The sequence below is a fragment of the Neophocaena asiaeorientalis genome, unplaced genomic scaffold, assembly GCF_003031525.2.
Source record: "Neophocaena asiaeorientalis asiaeorientalis breed wild unplaced genomic scaffold, Neophocaena_asiaeorientalis_V1.1 scaffold251, whole genome shotgun sequence".
Classification (NCBI taxonomy): Eukaryota; Metazoa; Chordata; class Mammalia; order Artiodactyla; family Phocoenidae; genus Neophocaena; species Neophocaena asiaeorientalis.
The window spans coordinates 11532534-11555428 of NW_020173377.1; the positions used below are offsets into that span (position 1 = coordinate 11532534).

At 45.5% G+C, this 22895-nt stretch overlaps 1 protein-coding gene across 1 annotated transcript in view; it reads right to left on the reverse strand.

Annotated features, from left to right (window-relative positions):
• Positions 1 to 22782, reverse strand: part of PRICKLE2 (prickle planar cell polarity protein 2) — a 166771-nt gene extending 143989 nt beyond the window's left edge. Inside the window, exon 1 of the mRNA XM_024746500.1 lies at positions 22484 to 22782. The gene's annotated coding sequence lies outside the window, so the exon portion shown is untranslated. The remainder of the gene's footprint in view (positions 1 to 22483) is intronic.
• Positions 22783 to 22895: the final 113 nt, after the last annotated feature.

Below are 22895 nucleotides of genomic sequence, written 5' to 3' on the forward strand. Positions count from 1 at the left end.
GTTTTACACATTGACTGCTGCTTCTGTTTGCAATGAGGGTTCACATTCATAACAACAGAAGATCTTAAAAGAAAACTGAGAACCATGAAGGGGTGCTATGTGTCCAGGCAGACTTCAGGCGGATGCACTGAGCACTTCCAGGGTTTTCGAGAAGGTGATATAACTGTTCCTTCAACTAGGCCAATCATTTTAATGCAGGGAGGCATGGAGGAGATTCCTCTTTGGGTTCCAATGGATGATTCCTAAAAAGGTTCATCAAATTCACTGTAACTGACAGCTAAGCATTCTCCAGCCAAAGATTCTATGGTTTGAAATCCAAATGTGGCCTCAGAGCTCTCAGGCACAGAAGAAAGCAGGGGTGAAAGGACCAGGTATCTGAATAACCATGTGTTCTCGTTTTGCCAATAAACGTGCTATTTCTGCAAAGATGAGTTTCTCTTTTAAGTGATAGTTTACTGGGACTTTTCATATTGGTCTGAGTTCTCCTGAATATCATTAGAGAACAAAAATCCCTCCTACATTGTTGGTGGGAATGTAAATTGGTGCAGCCGCTAAGGAGAACAGTATGAAGGTTTCTTAAAAAACTAAAAAAAGAATCACCATGTGATCCAGCAATCCCACTCCTGGGCATATATCTGGAAAAGACCAATACTCTAATTAGAAAAGATGCACGTACCCCAATGTTCATAGCGGCACTACTGTTAATAGCCAAGATATGGAAGCAACCTAAATGTCCATCGACAGATGAATGGATAAAGAAGTGGTACACACACACACACACACACACACACACACACACACACACACACACGCACGCACTCGCGAATATTACTCAGCCATAAAAAAGGATGAAATAATGCCATTTGCAGCAACATGGATGGACCTAAAGATTATCATACTGAGTGAAGTCAGTCAAAGACAAGTATTATATCACTTACATGTGGAATCTAAAAAAAAATGATACAAATGAACTCACTTACAAAACAGAAATAGACTCATAGACACAGAAAACAAACTTATGGTTACCAACGGGGAAAGGGAAATTAATTCCTAATTAAATTAGGAATTTGGGATTAACAGGTACATACTACTGTATATAAAATACATAAACAACAAGGACCTACTGCAGAGCACTGGGAACTACATTCAATATCTTTTAATAACCCACAATGGAAAAGCATCTGGAAAAGAATATGTATATATAGCTGAATCCCTCTGCTGTACACCTGAAACACCGTAAATCAACTATACTTCAATAAAAAAAACAAAAAACCAAAACCCCTCCTGCGTACACGCCTTTTCCTTGGAGAACCTCACTGCTATAATGGTCATTCTAAAACTTTATCTGAGGGATCTTAGCGATGCTATTAAAAAGAGAGCTCTGGTGTTGGACAAGACTTTAGGTATCTCAGGTAACCCTGACCCAACCTACAGCCCCTACACCTCCACCATTTAACATTAGAATAAAATTCTCTTTTCTCCCTTATTGATCTTCTGGTTTCTCTACTTGATGAGGCCTGTGGTCTAGGCTCAACTTATAGAACTTATAGAATTTTAGAACTCACTGGTTCTAAAATTTTAACGTGCAACAGAATCACCTGGCCGCCTTGTTAAATAGAGACTGCTAGGCCCCCAACCCCAGAGTTCTTGCTTGTCAGTGGGTCTGGGGTAGGCAGAGCCTGAGAATTTGCATTGCTAGGGAGTTCTCAGGTGCCAGTAAAGCTGATGCTACTGATCTGGGGATCCCACTTTGAGGACCACTCAATTATATCCTTAAACATGAGAGGAATGCAAAGGCATTCCTAGAGACTTCAGCCCAGTTCGCAGCCAGAGGTCTCAATCTCCCATGCTATGCCCCTGCCTTCATTTCAATAAAGTTCCAGATAGAAAGTGCCTTCATAGACTTCTCAGGTTTCCCTGCCCCTTAAGACAGTGAGGAATTCCAGAGAAGGAGCGGGGAAGATCGGTCCACATGGTTCATTCATAGCTTATCAATACTTATTCACAGGAAGGTCTTCACGGCTCAATCAGAAGTCCATTTTTCAAAAAAATCATATACTCGACATCACATATTTGAACTTCTCATTTTGTAGATGAAAAGCTTGAAAGCAGATCATGAGACTAGTCTAAAGCCAGAGTGCTAGCTCCTAGTAACTGGCAGAGTTGCACCGAGAATCTAGGATTCTTGATTGGTCAGTTTCCAGTACAGAATCCTTCTCTGGCAGGCCAGGCTCCCCGATTAGATGATATATTTTAATTATCTATATCATATTTTTTTCTCATTTGAACAGAACGCTCCTAAAATACAGTTTAATAATTGCAGCTATTACTATGCATGCATTTTAATGTGCGTAAGATACAAGTGAGGTTTTATTTTTGAAGTGGCACCATCCTATTTATATTACCTTGCCATGTGATTTACAGGCTACAGATTACCTTTAAGCATTCTGATTTAAAAAGAGCAACGCTCTAAAATTACTATTATCTTCAGAGAATAAAGACGTTTTATTTTACAATCTTTTTGTCTTGCATCGTATATAATCTGTAACTAACTGAGTCAGGCTTTAATTGTAGGTGGATCCTTCTCATTCCATTGTTTAGCTGTGCAAAATTTTGCAGCAATTACAAGACACAAAGTTCTTTCCCCTTACTTAACAAGACACCATTTCAGACTTCCCTGGTGGTGCAGTGGTTAAGAATCTGCCTGCCAATGCAGGGGACACAGATTCGAGCCCTGGTCCGGGAAGATCCCACATGCTGTGGAGCAATTAAGCCGGTGAGCCGCAACTACTGAACCTGTGCTCTAGAGCCCGCGAACCACAAGTACTGAGCCTGCATGCCACAACTACTGAAGCCCAAGCGCCTAGAGCCCGTGCTCCGCAACAAGAGAAGCCACTGCAATGAGAAGCCTGCGCACCACGACAAAGTGCAGCCCCTGCTCACCGCAACCACAGAAAGCCCGAGCACAGCAATGAAGACCCAACGCAGCCAAAAATAAATAAAATAAGAAAAAAAAAAGACACCATTTCAAAAGAAGGAGAGCACAGACGGAAGTACTGTAGGTGGTAATTTAAGTTACCTGGGCCGTGAGCGTGACACAGGATAAAATGAGCTACTTCCTCCCTAAAGTTCCTTTAGCAATGTATTGAGCTACAAAGACTTCACATGAGATAGGCCTTCTGGTGTGGGATACCACTGGGCTGACAACTCCAACTGATTCTTCATGAAGACAATTAATTTGATTAGGAGTTACAGCATTCAATTTCATTTTCTGATGGGCCTCAAACACAAGTGGCTGTGTACAATCATTCTGAGATCAAAGTGACTTTGGGTCTGGACTGGTTTTCACCGGCCTGTCACCAACTGAGAAATCAGCTCCTCGTTCCTTAGTTGGGTCAGGAAAACTGACAGCCTTCCCAGGGTCTGCACACCCCAATCCTTAAAATTTGAAAACCCAACCATCCTCTGTAAAACTTACATAACTGGAACTTTACTCACTGAAAAAGTTAGCAACAGAAAGCTGTGCACATAATACTTTTTTTAAAAAGGCAGCCCACCCTCTCACCAGATGAAAATTAAAATTCACCTTAGAAATAATTCATGCAACATCAGTTAATTTTCATGAGTCATTCCCACTAACTTCTTGCTAATGATCTGTCCTGGCAGAACACTGTTTCACCTAACTCCTCTTCCATCTTCCTTATTCATTTCAATGAAAGCATTTAATAATAGCCAAATGGCAAATAATAAGGCAAAAAAGAAAAAAACAAAAAACTTGCCAGTCAACTCCAAAGGGAAATTGTCTCCCTTCTCCAATAAGTTTCTAATTAGAAAAGACCAGGAAGATGTAATTAACCTGCAACCAGCATGGGGGTGTGGGGAAACCAGCACCATTCAGGCTCATAATTAAAGTCTGCTTCACATAAACAGCAGAAGGTCAGCCTCTCTGGCTGTCAGGCCAGTGGTGACTTGAACCAGAGATCAATCACTACTCACATCAAAGAAGAGAGAGGTAAAGCCAATGAGACAAATCCAGCTGGAAAATCTCGTCCCTTCACCGGGATAATGCATCCATCACTCCTTTAAAACAAAAACAAAAACATTACCCCCTCCCACTATTCCATACTGCAAAATGTGGCAAATTTTTTATCCTGCTAGGCTCTCTTATGAAACAGAATCAAACAATAATAGCAGACTCTACAGACACCATGATAACACATGCAAGTTATACAGTAAATGCCTTGAGGACTACACAGCCCTTTTCCTTGAACCCCACAGCTCATCCACTCTGTTCCTCTCCTAGAACAGAGCTGTGTAGATCTGAATTCTGTTGTACAGATCCGAATCCCACCCCCCTCTATTCGGGGATATTTTTCTACTTGCAGTCTTGTACTAAATATATTACTATCACCCAAATTATAATGGATGCTCCTTGAGGGCAGAGACTGTTTTGTGCAACACTGATGGTAGCAAGCCCCCCTGCACACCACAGGTTCTTTACTAGAATGAACAACTCGTGACATGGAGTTCTGACTTCAACCTTCCCGGCCCCCGGGTGAGATGGGTTTTTCCCTACCTGTTTTCCTGAAGAGAAGACAAAAGCTTAATGTCTTACTCAAGGCCCGAACACCTTTTTTTTTTTTTTTTTTGCGGTACGCGGGCCTCTCACTGCTGTGGCCTCTCCCGTTGCAGAGCACAGGCTCTGGACGCGCAGGCTCAGCGGCCATGGCTCACGGGCCCAGCCGCTCTGCGGCATATGGGATCTTCCCGGACCGGGGCACGAACCCGTGTCCCCTGCATCGGCAGCCGGACTCTCAACCACTTCGCCACCAGGGAAGCCCCTGAAGACTTTTAAAAAGCAAAGGTAGAAAGGAACCCAGGCTTTCAAATACCAGGGTTCGATTCTGCTTCCCTTCCCTTTGCCACCAAAGCAAACACTGGTTTTACCTCCCAACCATGGTGTCACCGATCAGCAAGTACTATGGAAGGCCACAAGAGCCAGACCACTACCACGTCTGCATTACACTTCGCCTTAGGGAACTATATTCTCATGGGGATATTTTGGTTTCTCCACTACTGATATTTTGGGCCGGATAACTCTTTGTCGTGGGGTGGTCCTGTGTCCTGCAGGGTATGTGGCAGTATCCCTGGCATCCACCCACTAGGTGCCAGGGGCACCCCTCCTCCAAACGGTGAAAATCAAAAATGTGTAAGGCTTTGACTAACGTCCCCTGAGTGAGGAAGAGAGGGTCACACTGCTTGAGAATCACTGGGCTACGGAGAGGCCAAGTTTTCCTTGTCTGGAGGGGGCACGTGACCCAGACTGACCAACCAGAGCAGCCCACACTGCTCTCCTCTCCTGATTACTCCATGAGCGTGAATGTCATCAAGCCAAGGGCTCCTCAGTATTTTGGTTGTTTTGGCGGGGAGGATGCTGATAAAGACACTGCAAAAGTGAGAAAGCCTCGCTCCTGAGTTAAACTGCTTTCTTGGTTCTGGAGCTGACAGTGGTCATCTTTGGCAGCAGGCAGAAAGAATGAAGCCAATACACAGGAGAGCAGATATGAAGCGAAGAGAGAGCCACCACGATGCAGCGTGAGAACATCCATCCAGTGGTGCCTGAAACAAGCACCACCCCTCAGAATTCCCAGTTCCACGGGCCAATAAACTCCCTCTTGGCTTGTACTTGAGACTCTGAACTTTGCAACCCAGAGAGGCCTGAGTTATCGTAGAGTGTGAGGCCCAGTATGGGCTTCCCCTGGAGCACACAGTGAAAGCCCACGTCCCTTCCCAGGTCGGCAAGGTCTGACATGCTCTGGCATCTCCCCTTCCCTGGCTCATCCACCGCTGCTCCAGCCCCATGCCCCCAACCCCATCCTCCTTGGAGTTCCCTGACACACCGGGCACACTCTGTGTGTGCTGGTCCCTCTGCCTGGAATGCTCCCCCAGTATCAGCATTCCTTACTTCCTCCAAGTCTACATGCAGCGCTCCTTCTCTAGCGGGAGAAAAGCAGCCATAAGATCCCCCTAACATTTCTGTCAAGAGGCACAGAGTCTGTTTTGCACGCAGGGCAGAATAGGAGGAGCCATCAGAGATGGGGACTTGCTCGCATCTGGGTGTCTGTTACCTGTTGCCGCTAATCCTGAGTGTCAAGTCTGAAGTTTTCCATTTCCGGGTCTGCATCTGGGCCCCTTCACCCAGGTTAGGCTTTCCTTTGCTGCACAGGAACCCGGTTACATTTGGTGATTTTTTTTTAATTAATTTTTACTGGAGTATAGTTGCTTTACAATGTTGTGTTCATTTGGTGATTCTAACGAATAACATTTCACATCTGCAAGTCTAGTTTTTCCAACACTCCACAAGTGCTTTCTAAGCTCCTAATTCATGCCAGGCTCTGTTCTAGGCTTTGGGGACACATTGCCAAGCACGACAGACGTACCCCTCTGCCTTGTTGTACTGTCTAAGGATGGGGGTCTCTTGCCACTTTGCACACAGACATGATTTATTGCCTGTCTGGTCAGACCTTCCTATGGGTGAACTCACATTTTAATAGAACACACTGAAGACATTATAGCAAAGAGTTTAAGAATGCATGAGTCAATCCAAGATGGTCTCAATAATAATAACAACAACAGGCATAGCCTGTACTCAAGCCAACGATCTTCCCTCACTCCCAGTATGTGCCTTCCTTTCTTTGGAATCTGGCAGACCTCAATCAGGCCTGGCTCCACCACTGACCCTGTGACCTTGAACAAATTATTAATCACTCTGAGCTTCCACTTCCTCCTCTGTAAAAGGACGGTATCAACAGTTTCCTACCTTATTAAGGTTGCTGGGAGGATTAAGTGAAGTGCTTCATGCAGGAAACTTAACAAAATGAAAAGTCTGAGGCAATCAGCCCCGGGGAGATACTCTGAAGCAAAAAAGCCTCCAAAAGTTGCCTCTTCCACCAGCTTTCTCTCCCAGGAAGGTTCATGCCTGGTCACCATCAACTGTGCCTCACCCACTTCAACCACAGGCTGGAGGGGTCAGTGGGAAGTACGCCCCCTCCCCACCCACTGGTTGCTTTGGCTGGAGAAAACTGAGCATGAGATTGGAACCCCTTCAGCTGATACAGTAACAGATGGGGGGGTGCCATCCTGCATCTTCCCAGTGTCGATCCTTTACCTCTAAGAAGCTGTTTCCTCCATGAGAGAATTGGTCTACTTGCTGGTCATGTGCACTTTTGCAATAGTTTTCAGGTGGCACGAGCTTTTCTCTGTGCTTCGCCTACCCCTTCCTTACCAAGCCAGAAGGCAGCCTGTATAATGCGGGGGAGAACTGGCACAGGAGTCAGGGCATTTACATTAGAGAGTTGGCTGTTTATCTCGGTAAGTCTTTGCCCTCCTCTGGGACTTGGTTTCCTCAGGGGTAAAAACCTCAGTGGATTAGATCAGGGGTCAACAACTTTTTAAGTAAAGGGTCAGAGAGAAAATATTTTAGGCTTTGAGGGCCACATAGTCCATAGAGTCTCTGTCACAACTATTCAACTCTGTCCCTGCAGCGTAGCAAGAGCCACAGGCAATACATACATGAATGGGCACGGATGTGTTCCAATAAAACTTTATTTACAAAAACAGCTGCAGGCTGGATTTGGCCAAAGGGCCACAGTTTGCAAACCCCTGGATTAGATGATCTCTTTTTGGTACTTTCTAGGTCTGAATTTCCATAATTTAATTATTTAAGATCCATCTCCCATCTGGCCTTATAGAAAGTTCAAAGGCTAGAAAGTTCTAGGTTGAAGTTAAAAGTTCAAGAAATAAGAATAACAGCTACCAATTATTAAATGATTGCTATGTACCAAGTATTCTGCAAATGGCTTTAAGTGCATCATGTCATTTTCTTCTCCCAGCCATTTGTTGAGGTAGATAGTATAATTAATCCACTTTATAGATAAAGAAATTGAGATTTCAGCAGTCTAAGTAACCCAATGAACATCATAAAAATGAGAAGTGGCAGAGCTGGGATCTGAACTGTTGTTTGACTCCGAAGTCCTTGCTTCACACTACTGACTTATGGGATTATCGCAAAGTTATTCAGAGACCCACCCCCACTGGTCGCTTCACCCCCTACCCTGGTTATTCTTCCATGAACCTTCCAGAAGTTCACGGGAGAAATCCTGTCCTTGCATGCCACATAAATTAAAAGACTGGCCTAAAAATAACACAAGAGTTCACAACACTAGATGACAAATTGCTTTTTAATGCATAATAATTGACTCCTTGATCAGCTCAATACCTTGCGGCAGCAGCGGCTGGAGCACCTACAGCATGCCTTATTTGGAAGGCGATCACAGGGCAAATGCTGGACCTGCTGATGCGGTCTGCAGTCTCTCACCCAGCAGGACACAGCCCTGTTTAAAGAGTTCTTTCAACTAAGGAGGAGGAGAGGAGAGAAGCAGCAAGGACCTACATCTTACCATGGTTTATCACAGTTAAACTAACTATACTCAGTATCTTGTAATAACCTAACCGATAAGGGAAAATAATCTGACGAAGAATAGATATACGTGTGTATAAGTGAATCACTGTGCTGTGTACCTGAAACTAACGTGACACTGTAAATCAACTCCACTCCAATAAAATAAAAAGTAAATAAATAAAAACTCGTCATAAACAAAACTCTCAACAAACAGTGGCCTTGGAAAAAAATCAAAGGGCAACTTAGAACGTGCATCAGCGAGCCTGGCTGGTCTCATGGGAGGCGTTTCAAGGTAGGGCACCTGCTGAACAGCTCCTGGGCTTCTCACTCTCTGCGCCTTCAACAGAGTCTCCTTGAGCAACTGACAATTATTAATACCATCTCTTTAGGGCCAAGATGGATGGAGGTTCGCGATCACGGGGGTGTAGGCTTTGGTGCAGCCACCGTTCCCTTCCCTGGCTTGACATTAGACAACTGCACTCTCCAGAGAGTTCTAGTGTCCACAGCAGCCACGGTGAAAATGTTAATGCAACAATTCAGTAAATATTTAATGGTCTCTCCTGAGCTTGCTGACGCGATTAAGCAGGAGCCTCATTACTAAGACCTATTTCCACCTCCTCTTTAATTGATGAGCTGTATTCCTTTACGCTAACACACAGCGGCTTTAGACACACTGGAGTCATGAATACAGTAGGGAGAGGAAGAAACCATTCCATACCAGACCATCAAAACTCAGCGCAAGTCATCTTCTGGCGAGAGGCTTTGCCCTAGTCCCCTAGTGTGAGAGACAAGCCTGAAACACAGTGAGACAAGAAGCCACCTCAGGAATATGGACCAGCTATTCCTAGGGTGATGGTAAAATGCAGAGGAAGGTGTACAGGAAGGGCCCTGAATCCATTTCTCACCTCCTAACCAACCACAGCTAGTTATTATTACTACGGTAGCTTATATAATATCTTTGGCCAACAATAATTTTTCTCGGTGGACTTCATCCTTCCCACCCATATGGCCCTAGTCATTCTTGGAACCCAGATCAAATGTCACCACCTGTGGGAAGCTTTCCCTACCCCTCCCCAGTCAAAATGAATCATTCCTTTCCTCGTAATCCCATGTGCTCTGTTGAAAATGCTCTTACAGCTTTTATCTCACCGGGTGACTTCAGTATTATAGTCAGGAACAGCACAGTTGAAAGTGAAATCTCAAGTCCAAATGCCTAGGTCACCAGCTGCGTGGTCCTGGGCAAATTACTTAAACCTCTCAACACTGTATTTATTTATCTTTAAAATGGAGGTGATGATGGTACCCCAAAGGACTACTGTGACATTAGGTGAGAGAAATGATTGGGTACTCGGCAAGCACTCGATTGCTCTCTAATGGCTAGATACCCATATCTGTAACCATATCCATATCTATGCATCACACATATGTGCATATACACATATTTGCATATGTATACATACACGTATATACAGACACACAGGTATGAGGTTTCAGATTCCTTCTACATGTATATGTAGAAATATGTAGTGTAGTTTAAGTAGTATGTGGAAAGAATCTGAAACTTCATACCTAGCTTCTCACTCAGCATAAGAAATTGTGAACCTGGTTGGCTAAATGCTAAGCCATAGGAGTGAGGAGGGTCACTTTAAAAGGCCACATACCCAGGCACTGTTTCCTTGCTCCCACGTCCTTCCTTTCTTGCAGTTTGGTAGGCCAGTGAGCTTATGACAAGGCCTGCCACCTTCCTCTCTGCGTGCGTGCCTGAGCTAGCTGGTCACTGCTCTTGTTACCTGTTCTCTGCAACTGGAGAGAAGGTTTGGTAGCATCTCAAAATATGCACTCAGGTTTAGGGGGAGGTAGTAGGAGGCCCAATTTCAGCTTCAACCACAGCCACGGGCCCTGGTCCAGCCTTCACAGGGCTCTCCACTGAAGGATGATGGGCATGATCCTTCCTTACAGGTACCCTGGGAACATCTCTGGAAGGAGCAAGGGTAAAAATCACCCGTCACCTCATTCCTACTATTGTGCACGTGTACCTCCCCACAAGGCTTGAGGGCAGATGCAGGGAGAGGGAGAAGAGGCCTTGGGGCTGCGCAGACCCGGTTCATATCCCAGTCTGCTCCCACAAGGCCTTGGGGAAGATGCTCGTCTCTCCAATGCTGACTTTCTGCCCTTGTTACATGCGGCAGAGAACTCTAGGTACTCATCCCAACCTCTCTCCTGCCCCCTCAGGAGGATTCCAGCTGTTCTCTAAGAACATTAACAGCTGGAAGAGATACTACATTTCCAAGCCTCTTGTGCAGAGCTGTGTGGTCATGTGACCAAGTTCTGGCCAAGAACATGGTAGTGGGATTGGGTGGGTCTTGGAGAAGTCTCCTTCAAAAAGAGTAGATGGGGGCTTCCCTGGTGCCGCGGTGGTTGAGAGTCCGGCTGCCGATGCAGCGGACACGGGTTCGTGCCTCGGTCCAGGAAGATCCCACATGCTGCGGAGCGGCTAGGCCCGTGAGCTATGGCCGCTGAGCCTGCGCGTCCGGAGCCTGTGCTCCACAACGGGAGAGGCCACAGCCCTGAGAGGCCCGCGTACCGCAAAAAAAAAAAAAAGAGTAGATGGGTAGGGCGGGATAAATTAGGAGTCTGGGATTAATATATACACACTACTATATATAAAATAGATAGCCAACGAGGATCTACTGTATAGCCCAGGGAACTATACTCATATCTTGTAATAACCTAGGATGGAAAGGAATCTGAAAAAGGATATATATATATATATATATACACACACACACACGTGTGTGTGTGTGTGTGTATAACTAAATCACTTTGCTGTACAATTGAAACTAACACATTATAAATTAACTATACTTCAAAAAAAATCCCCAAAAGATTAAAAAAAAAAAAAGAGGAGATGTGCTCTGCTTCTCCCTTTTTGTCTTGCTGCCTGGAATACAGATGTGGTGGCAGCAGCTGGGACCACGCAACGACCCTGAGGAAGGGAAAACTTACCCTGAGATTGGCAGGGCTGGAAAAAACAAACCTGGGTCACTATGATTCAGTGAAGCTGCCAGACCAGCCCTACACAGCCTCCTCTAAACTTCTTTTACAGGGAGAGAAATAAATGCCCAACTCATTTATGCCACTGTTGAGTTTTTGTCTGTCCTGGGCAGCTCAGCCTATTTGTTATTGATAAATAGAGCTCAGCAACGACGTAAATAAAACTACAGCCTGCAGCCCCCCACCTGTTTCTGGATGGCCCATGAGCTAAGAGTGATTTTTAGAGATGACCAGTTTGAATCAATCTGATGATAGGAAATGACAGCTCTTAAACCCCACCACCTCAAAAAAGAATTCCATTCTTCTCATTAGTAGACCTGTATTATGAAAGAGTTATACTCAATTATTATTATATTTTGAATTTTTTCAATAAAAATGTTGTCGAAATCTGTTTTTTCATTACATCAGTACCTACATACTGTCCTCGATTTTGCCTCGTCTTGCAAAATCTAAAATATCTACTGTCTGGCTCCTTACAGAAAACATCCGCTGACCTATGGTACAGAAAAGTCCCAAATACACTGCTAGTCATACAGAAAATGCTCAGTAAATGACAGCTATTAGTATAATTAAATCTCCAAAAAAGCTTGGCACTGAAGTTACTCCATTATTTCTTCCTCTTTGCGAGATATTACAATCCTACAGAAAAAGTCTGGCTTAATTCTTTGCTGACTTGAACAGATAAAAAAAAAAAATCTTCCAGTCAACCTCAGCCTTCCCAAGCATCTTCACTTTCTTTCCTACTTCTTGGTCACCAGGCAATAAAAAGTAAACACGAGAGTCTAACAAAGACACTTACAATGTACTGTTTCCCATGCCTCCCTCCCCACTCCACCTCTCATAGACACATATCTTTAAGATTACCTAGTCAAAAAAGGGACAGAATGGGTAAGACAAAGGAGCAAGTCTAATTTCATTTAGATCCCTCTGGAATGTCTTTGTAACTGGGCCTACTGTCCATCCTACATTTCCCCATCTAACTCCAGATCTGACAGGGGTAAACTGCCCATCTGACACAAACGAACGGAACCCTGGGCAAAGCCACATATATGACTCCACCATTCACCACATGGCACTAATGCTTCAGCCATGACCAAACTCAATCTGGGCATCTAGAAAGAGCTTCTCGTGGATGTAACACCAGGAGCAGTGGAAACATGAGTCCCGACCTTCTCCAACAAAAGGAAAATTATACGGTTGAGTGAAATCGCCAGTTCCCAACCTTTCGGGGCAACAGCGCCAAGTTTCTGGCTCGTGCCCATGTCGCTCTGCCAGTCTGGGCCAGCTCCCTCCACCACCCTTCTGCCCCCGACCCTCAGTTGGACACACTCTAATCTGTACAAGAGTCTGGGCTGTGACAAATACCAGGCTTGGGATTATGAAATGGGGGTGCAGGATGAGTGCAGTGGAGGCCCCCGACGGAGGAAGAAGGGGACTCTTGTGGGCATCACGTCTCTCCTGAAGGCAGTCAGGGAAGCAAGGGCTGCGCACTGGCACAGGGGCGTGAGTAAATGAATGTGGTGGCACCAAGTGGGACGCTGGGAGGCGGAGCTGTGTCTCTGGCTGGGTGTCGACTCCTGCAGATTACCATATCCGGCTCAGCCCACTGGAAGGCAGGCCAAGGGGAAAGTCTTTTGGCAAGTGTGGAGGCTCAAAAGATGTCAGCACGTCAAGGAAAGGGAGCCTTGACCAACGGCTTAGGAGGGTGGTGGGTAGGCCAGGGAAGGGCCTTTAGATGAGCCAAGACCGTTGGTTATGAGTCCTTCATGTTGCAAAGAATCAGAAGCAGGCAACTGGGATGGGAGGTGGGGGACAGAGTTTTTGATTAAAAGTATCACGTATTTTGCCTCAGCATTAAATGTTCCCCAGGAGGATGTATTAGAATGTCTGTTACAGCATTCTCTGTAATAGCCGCTCACTAAAAACTAACCAAATGCCCACCGAAAATTGAATGGGTACACTGGGATTTATTTAACAATGGAATACTATACAACAATTAAAATGAATGATCTACAACAGAATGATTGAACCTCACAAACAGAACGCTGAGTGAAAAATCCCAGGTACAAAAAGAGTATGATTCCATTTACGGCAAGTATAAAAACAGGCAAAACCTACCACGCTAGAAGTAAGGGTAGTGATCACTGGTAAGAGGGGGGCAGAAGGGCCGCTGTGGCACTGGTGACATTTTATTCTTAATCTGTATGCTGGGAACATGTGTGCGTTCACTTTATAAGCATCAGATATGTTCACCTGAAAAGACTCAAGAAATATAACTTGGCCTTTGACAGATGGGGAACCATAGTTTGCCAGTCTTGAAAGGAGCCCTAGATATTCTGGGCATGAGGCACCCGTATAACTTCATTTGACGAGAAGGTTCAAAGAGAAAGGACATGATAATAGTGGTAGTAGCTGTAACAATAGTAAAAATATATAATTATAGTAATAAGCTAATAGACATTCAGTGCTCACCTGTGCTAAGCACTTTGCAAGTATTATCGCATTTAATCTCTACAATAACCCTATGAAGTATGGGCAATGACATCCCATTTTATAGTTGAGGAAACTGAGGTTCTGAGGGGTAAAGACATGCGCCCTGACCCCGGATTTAAGCATGTGGCTGGCATGCAGGTTGGGGAGAGCGCTTGGCAAAGTGAGAACTTGATCCAGGCCTCCTGACTTTTGAGTCAATATGCCTCTGGGTGGTTAAAAAATGTCCGCCTAAAGATATGTCAATGTCCTAAGTCCTGGAACCTGTGAATGCTACCTTATTTGGGAAAAGGCTCCTTGCAGATATAATTAAATTAGGATTTTGAAAGGAGAAAATTATCCTGACTTATCCGAGTGGGTCCTAAGTGTCATTGTGTAAGTGTCCTCACTAGAGAAAGGCAGAGAGACAGAGATGTGACACACGCACAGATAAGACAATGTGAAGATGGAGGCAGATATTACAGTGATGTGGCCACAAACCAAGGAACACCAAGGACTGCTGGCGGCCACCAGAAACTGGAAGAGGCAAGGCATGAATTCTCTCTGAGCCTCTGGAGGAAGTATGGCCCTGCCAACACCTATGGCCTTCAAACTTCTGGCCTCCAGAACTGTGAGAGGATAAATTTCTGTTGCTTTAAGCCATCCAGTTTATGGCAATTTGGTAAAGCAGCCACAGGAAACAAATACACTCTCCATCAGCTAAACATCGTACAGCATCATGTAAACAATGTTCTACAAGATGGCCACACGAGTGTCCCTGAGAAGCATCGTGGGATCATACAGGTTTGGGAACTAATGTTAGACAGTTTTCTTTACAGTTGGACGTCTCGGAACATTTTATGAGTTTACTGTGTCTTATGCGTCTTTGAGAAGGCGGTATGGTAGGAAGTCTTAACTGGAAGATCCCACTGACCAGTCCAGGAAAGTGCCGCAGTATGCCATGCTGAAAACACTGCTGAGACCCACGAGGGGACAAAGGTCTAAAAATTTAAGAGGTGTTACTTTGCCAAGCTCATGATTATTTTTTAAAGTCCCCCCCCCCAAACACAGCATAGTAGTTATCAGATCAAGAGTTAGACTGGATGATCTCCGTGGGGACTTCGAGATCTAACAATTTCTAATTCTTTATGTATAACACCAGAGATGGTTCTTGCCCATGGCAGACATTGCTAATCAATCACAGCACACTCCCCTGAGCTCTGAAAGGGCCCCCTAGTCCTCCTTAACCAGAGCTCTAGGCCAATAAAACCTGTGTACTATTTCTGTTCTAGTAACTCAATAGACAGTTCAAATAAATAAACCGTGGCTTATGAGATTTCAGAAATGAGTGTTATTTTCTTCCTGCCCAGGAAGGACAACCTCATCCCCACCGACATTTGTTGATTTTCTTGCCATTTCTAGAACGTACAATCCTTTGCTCTGATTTTTAAAAGAGAACTCCAGCAATGATACTGGATGAGAGCCTTTGGGAGCAGGGAGGGGAGGGTTTGGGGCACTCTACATGCAGTCTAACCTTTGTTCTCTTGGCAGAATTTTCTCCAACCAATTAAAATATATATGTGTTTACTGCCTTTTGAGCTCCAAAGCCATTCATGGAAGTTGCAGTTGATCTTAAAAATCTTTGCATCCGAAGTCAAATCCCAGAGCAGCAGCTGCGCCTGATTAGACTTCCCTGGCAGGAAAGTTCAGAAGCTCAGGGTCTTCAAAGAAAACCATTAGTTGGGGGTGTAATTTTCAAAGGTGAGGAACCATGAATGCCTCACTCCTACTGCAAGAACACCTTCCTCCGAGGGGCGTACAAACCTCTGCAAGGGGCAACTATCACTGACCTTGTTTTATAATTAAAAAAAAAAACAGCTGAAGGTCAAAAACATTAAGTACGGGGATTTAGTGAGGCCATGAGGGTTTTTAGTCTTTCCATCCCGCCAAAAGGAGGAGGGAGTTGAGAAAAGGAGGAGAGTGATAAAAATAATTTAAAAATTTATATTAAGTAACAATTTTCTTGCAGTTCCTATGTCAGAACTGAGCTAGGTCACCGTCAGTCAGCTCAGTCAGCCCCTACTAGGTGGCAGGAACTGTACACTGAGGATGGGAGTTGAACAACATAGTCCCTGCCCTTCAGGGACTAGGAGGGAGTGGTAGACACTTGTCACATTGAAAAACAAATCTTTTATATCTTGAGAAATGCTCTGGACAAAAAGTAACATGGTGTGTGGGGAGGGGGGCGGGGCTTGGTGACGCAAAGCTGGGCAGGAAGTCCTCTTGGCAGAATGACATTTAAGCTAAGGATGTCAATGATGAAAAGCTGCCAGCCAGGCAAAGTTCTAGGAGCAGCACATTCCAAGCAGGAAGAAGAGCAAGTGCAAAGGCCCAGAGGCAGGCAGGAACTTGGGTGTGAAGGGCCATTGTGGCTGGAGCATGTGGACAAGTGTTTGGGGAAGGACACGTCCTTGCAGAGCAGACAAGGGGCAGCTCTGTTAAGGTGGCGTGTAGGGGGCCGTCCCGCAGTTCACGGTGAAGTGTTTGGATTTTACTCGTATTGCAATGGGAAGCTGCTGGAAGATGTTACATAGGGGAGGGGTATGATCCGAGTTAAGCTTTACAAACACTCGGTACTGGGGAAGGTTACTGGGTAATCAAGGTGAGAAACGATGGTCACACATACTAAAGTTGTGCCTGTAGAGATGATGAGCAGCGCTCCATCTGGGATAAAACTCTTTTCTATCATATTGTTCATTGAGGTGTAATTTACATACAGCAAAATGCATATCTTATGTGTAGAGCCTGACCAATTTTGACAGATGCCTCTACCCATGAAACCCACACTCTACCGAGAATGTAAAGCATTTTTGTACCCAAGGAAATGACTTCAAGCCCCTTTCCCGTCAGTCTTCCCTCTCCCTCCCCCATGTCCAGTGTCGGATATATTTTTGAGATAGAGCTGAAAAGACTCACTTCCATGGGATGGGACATGGCAGTGTGTGGAAAAGAGAAAGAACAAATATGCCAAAAGTTTGTAGCTCAAACAACGGGGGTGCCTGGAAGTGCCACTGCCCGATGTGGTAAAGGCTCGGGGAGGAGAATAAATCTGCAGTTGTGCTCTGACACATCAGGTTTGAGAAGCTCAATGAACACCTAACGAAGACGCTGAGAAAAGAGTTCAGTGTGTAAGTCTGGAGCTCAGGAGTGAGGTCCAGGCTGAAGATGGAAATCTGTGAGCCATCGCGTGAAGCCATGGACTGGATGATGTCAGCAAGGGAGCGAATAAAGATGAAAAGGAGAGGAGCAAAGGAGACCGGGGCAAGAGGAAGATGCGGCAGTGGGATACACCTAAACCTGCCGAAGCAAGAATAAAACTACAGCGAGGCGGGAACGATGCACTCACACAAATGTTCCTGGCAGGTGGAAGGCAACCTCCGCATCGCTTAATTTATTTAACCATCCCCCAAACTCTGTAGGGTAGGTCTCATTATCATTCCCATTTCGCAGAGAAGGAAATGAGGTTCAGAGAGGTACTGACTTGTGTAAAGGCTAATAAATAGAAGAGCTGACATCCTGACGCGTAGCAGCTTCCCCCCAAGCGCCTACTGCAGCACATTAACAACTCAGGCTGCAAAAGCGTTCTGGGGTCATATTAGCATGGAAGACGCAAACTCATAGTTAAACAGGTTTCCCTACTCCAGGGCTCAGAGCCTTTAATATGCTAGTACGAACTGTGATTCCTCCAAAAAGAGATGTAGGGTATCGCATGTTTCAAATACACATGGAACCATGTTTTTGCTTTCTTGTTTGGAAGAACCATTTGCCCAACAGGTGTTTCCTAGAACACCGTAGGGGAACCATTCGTTGCTAGAAGGCAACAGGATCACGTCTTCAAAATGTGTCTGAACAAAGTCCAAAGTGTTTCCACAGACATTATGTCACTTGTACCCAAAGGAGAAAGGGCTGACACGAACATTCCATTTAACAGATAATGGAGGCAAAGTGCACGAGGTTAAGTGGTTTGTCCTGTATCACAATCCTGCAGCAATTAAGCAAGAGAAATCAGCCCCGGTTCATAAGCCCAGAAGCAAGAGAAATCCGGTCAGGCCAAGGGGGAATCAAGCAGGAGGCGTGAATGAGGCTCCTCCTGGCCTCTGCCCCTTTCTTTACAACTTTCCCTTGGTATTTGCTTTCTGCAGGAATCTACCTGGGGGGAGGGTGTTAATTGACGCAGAAGATGGAGGAAAAAGATGGACTCCAGGTGGGCTCAGGTCACGGGCACGAGGAAGAGGCTTCAGCCCTGTGGGGCGTGTGAACTGTGAAGGGTCTTGTCGGAGGAGTCTGAGGGCAGGTGTCTGGAGAGGAGGAAAGAGGTGACACTGGGGACTGTGGAAGGACCCACTGAAGGACACAGACCTGCATGAAGAATTCCAAAAGCTGGGGGACTCGAAAGCACCTCAGAAGTAAATCAATCTGACCTTGAGTCATCTTGGTTCAGCAGTTAGAGAACTCAAGGCAAATTAATCAGATGCTTCTCCAGTATGAACGTGAACCCCCTGCACCCCCACGCAGCCCTCCTGCATCCTGCCACGAGGGGCCCTCGCGGACTGCAGCTGCGTACTGCGTGCCAACGTCACAGGGAAGGGTGCAGCAGAGAGAGTTGTGGGGAGGGGTCACTAGGTCCAAACTGTACCACACAACCACCAGAAGCATAAGCGTGAGCTCCACGTATACAGAGGTTGGACAGTCACAGGTTCCAGTCCCCCGCATGGCCACTGAGTAGCTGTGTGACCCAGAAGAGTTACGGCACCTCTCTGAGCCTACCCTTCCTCATCCGTGAAACAGGGATGATAACAGCACCTACTCCGCAGGGTTACTGTGAGGATTTTAAGCGATCAGAAAGGAAAAGCCAAGTGTGTCTCAAGGTAGAGTCCAAGGTCTCACTTGAGATGCTTCTTCACATGCAGATTTCTAGGTGTCACACATATCCCCTGAAGCAGACTCTCTGAAGAATATTCTTACGTGCAGGAAAGTCTAAGAAAGACTGATAAGACACGTAGTCTGTACTTGGCAAAGACTCAGTAAGTTAATAGCTATCATTCTATTTACTGCTATCATCAAGTATAACATGCTAATATGAGACCTTTTCTCCAGGCTAGACAGTCCGAGGGGCTCAAAATTAGAATTCACCTGAAATCCAGCTCAATAGACATTCACTTATCCTCAAAAGCCTTAACAAAGCCTCAACCACTGGAAAAACTAAAGGTTTTGTAATTACAGCCGCCTAGGTGAATGCAAAGGAATCTTTTGTTAATGTTACCAAGAAATCAAGTAGTCACTTCTTTTTTTTTTTTTTTTAAAGAAAAAGTAGTACAAGGCAAACTTCCAAAGACGTGATAAGCAATGTCACGTACACACTCCCTGATGTTTGGCATCTTGCCTGGGAAGGTGCTTTGGGAGGAGGAAGACCTTCGTGATGGGTATGATGATTTCTATACACAAGCTGGCTGGTAAAAGTCAAACACGAAGCAATTCTCAAAAGCCTCTGGGCTATACTTGTAGGGAAATCATTCATGAGTTTTCCCAGACACTGAGTCCCACAGTACCTGCGTCCGTCTGTTCGCTCCAGCGCCCCTCCATCTTCTGTATCTTTTGGAAGACATCCAGATACAATCTTTGCAAAAACAAGTCTTCCCCTGCTTGTCACACAAAGCAGCAGGATATGAAAAAAGAACATCACCCCAAAAAACAAACAAACAGAAAACTGCATGGTAATCAAATGCTAAGCATCTTGGGAAAGAATCCCTTGCCATTTAGATTTTGAGAAAAAAAATTTTTTAAAAAGCAAAGAAACTCTTTTGGAACATTACATTTAAACTCTCCATACAATTTCCATCAAGTTTCATTAGATTCAACTAGGATTGCCATTCTGTGTTTTGGTAGCTGAAAAAAATTATTCCCTCTGCTTCCTCTCACTGACTCGGAATATCACGCTGAGTTTATATGCACCCAGAGCTCTCCTATTTGATTACACGGCTAGGAGGTGCTTCACGTGACCAGGTACCTTTCAGGAAAGATTCAGAAATCTAGCTTGGGGAGCAGAGCGTCTCTAAGATTTGGTTTTCCAAAATTATTGAAAATGGCAGATCTCTGTAAGCACTACACAAAGCAGGACACTGGACCCCCCCGGTTGTCCCTGGACGCCTTTTAATTGCCCGATCTTCACGTCGGGGGTAAACGCAGCACAGAATCACTCTGCCTTCTCTGCAAAGACCATAAATGTCACCACCAAATTGGTGAGTGCTAGTTCAAACCTTTGCCTCTCATTCCTTGAGACATCTGTGTCCCTACGGATAACAATCCGGGCTTAAAGGAAATCTTGGATAAAGGAGCCAAGAGCTTTTCCTGCTAAGGCTGGTGGGAGGAGGCCAATGGGGAAGTGGGCTCGATAAAACTGTCTCAAAAATAAGTTCCATCTTAAAAAGCTCATGAAGGGACTGAGAGAGTTATTTCAGTTTCTCAAATGGAAGCCCAACCCCAAAAATAAAAAAAGAAAAGTCTTGTTGAGGGAGAAGCTTGAAAGGCTGGGAGAGGTTGAGGGTATCACTGCAGAAAGATTGCCTGGTAACAGAGCTTTCTTGTATTACACCCAAAGCTGTGTACCATCTGAGGCTGATTCAGGAAAATACTCAAATCTCCTGGTAATTTCCTGCAGACAAGACATTTAATCATCTCCAAGCCTCCACCGCAAGAGAGAGAAAAAAAGCAAAAAACCTAAACCAAATGATTCACACTCTTAAAAAGGAATCTTGCCTTCGGAACAAGAACTGTTTTCTGCTCTTGAAAAGCAGCCACGATTTGTTATTCTAACAAAGTGTTCCCTTCCTCCAAACAGAAATAAAAGTCGCTCAAGGAGGGCCTGTACTGATTTCTGTTCAGCATTTCTTGAAACTTCCATCTAGTCAACAGTTTCTCCTGGCAGGTTCTCAGAAATCCAGGGAGAGCTGGGTAGTCAGTGACTAAGAACACAGCATTATTTTTCTAAGCTTTCCCCACACCCCCACTTTTTGGCCCCATGGGAAGATGTCTTATTGTAAGATGAGCAGAATTAGCTGTACATATAAATTCTTCACTGCTCAGCTCCCTTGACACCTTCATCTGAATTGCCCAACGGCTGGGAAGATTTGGCAAGTGATGATTTGAAAAAGGAAAGGCCCAAATCCTCCCCAAGTGGTATTTGTTCTGTCTGTACATACAGCGCTGTGTCCATCTCTCTAATTACTCAACTAGTTGCACAGATAAAAACATCTGTTTGCACAAAGCAGGGAACCCAAAGTATACAAATGAGTCACACAACACCCAAACAACTGCAAATAGAGGTAATCCAGCAAAATGAAGGCTGCTACGAGCCAAAATAATTTAATATGGGCGGAAATGGACTTGGGCAATCCATGCATCAGACTTTGCTCCAATTCTGGAAGGCTTTTCTTCCAGCAGCCCAGCAGCTTCATCTTCAAAAGCAACAACAATCAAACCCAAAAAACAAACAAAAACAACCAACCCACTGGCCCTCTGCATTAGGCTTCCAACTTCTTCCTTAGGTAGGTACACATGAGCAAACAGACTGGGGAGAGGGAGGACGCTGAAAAGGCATCTTTTAAATAAACCTTACCCCTCCCCCAGCCCAATCCCTACAGATTATTTTGGTTTTAAAATTTCCCAGGATACAGCTGCCTAGGCACCCCAGTTTTGCATGATCTCAGGTTAAGTCTCCCAACAGCCAAGAGGGTACATCTGCAATCCTGGGAGAGCAGGGTTCCAATGAACTCCCCCCAACAGTTTTCCCCATCCCCCAGACTCTTTTCTCAGAGCTAGGAAGGCCAGGAGAGGGGGGCCTCTCCCCTACTTCCACCCCCAATTCAGAGAGAATAAATGAACAAATTTCAGAGCTGCTTAATTACAGATATCCACCAAGGAGAAAAGCAAGGACTTTTTTAAGTTCTAGGAAAACGAGCAATGAGGAATGTGGGGAGAAACACATAATATTTTAAAGTAGACCTTCCTGGAGACATGAAACATTTTTTGAGAGTGTAAGGGAAATAAATAAGTAGGTCATTAACAATACATACATTTTAAGTACTTGAGGGAAATGAACTGTAAGAGAATAAAGGCTGTTTAAAAAGCAAGTTCAGGGACGTTTAAATGTTTCCCTCGAAGAAGTCCTAATACAGTAACAACATGATCCCTGTCTCGTGATACTGTTGCTATTATTGGTTAATCAAGTGCGCAAAAGCTGGGAGACGCTCAGAAGAAAATGACCCCAAGGCCCCCTCCCCATAGCTCATGACCTCCCCAGTGTCTGTGTGGCAAGGCGCATCTCTCTCAGAGGTTACTGTCCCAGTTTAAGGCCCCCTTTCCCAGAGAGGGTGTTGAGAACCACGAGCACCCGCGCCCCAGTGCCCCCTCCGTGCGCCCTGGCCCTGGGGGGCCACTTACCCGGCTCAGCCTTGCATCGCTCGCCGCTGCGGCGCCTCCACCGCCGGGAACTAAGGGGCTGGGGGGAAGGGGCCGCAGACCCAGGGGCAGGGGATGCGGCTGCGGCTAAAAAGATCAGCGGGGCGTCGGCCGCCAACTGCCCGGAGCCAGAGGGGGCCCTGCAGGGGCTCCGCGCAAGGGAGGTGACATTCCCGGGGCGCGGTGGTGGCAGCTGCTTCCCTGCGCAGCTCTGGATCCAGGAAAATCGCTCAGGTCCCCAGGAGGGACGCTTCCAGCTCTCCAGGCTGCCTCCCAGCTGCTTAAAGGGACGCCTCCCCACCTACCGCTGCGCTTATTGGTGAAAATTCCAAGCTCCAGGCCAATCCTAGGCCTGTTCCCAAATTGAGATTTCAATCAAGGGAGCTACTGCTTT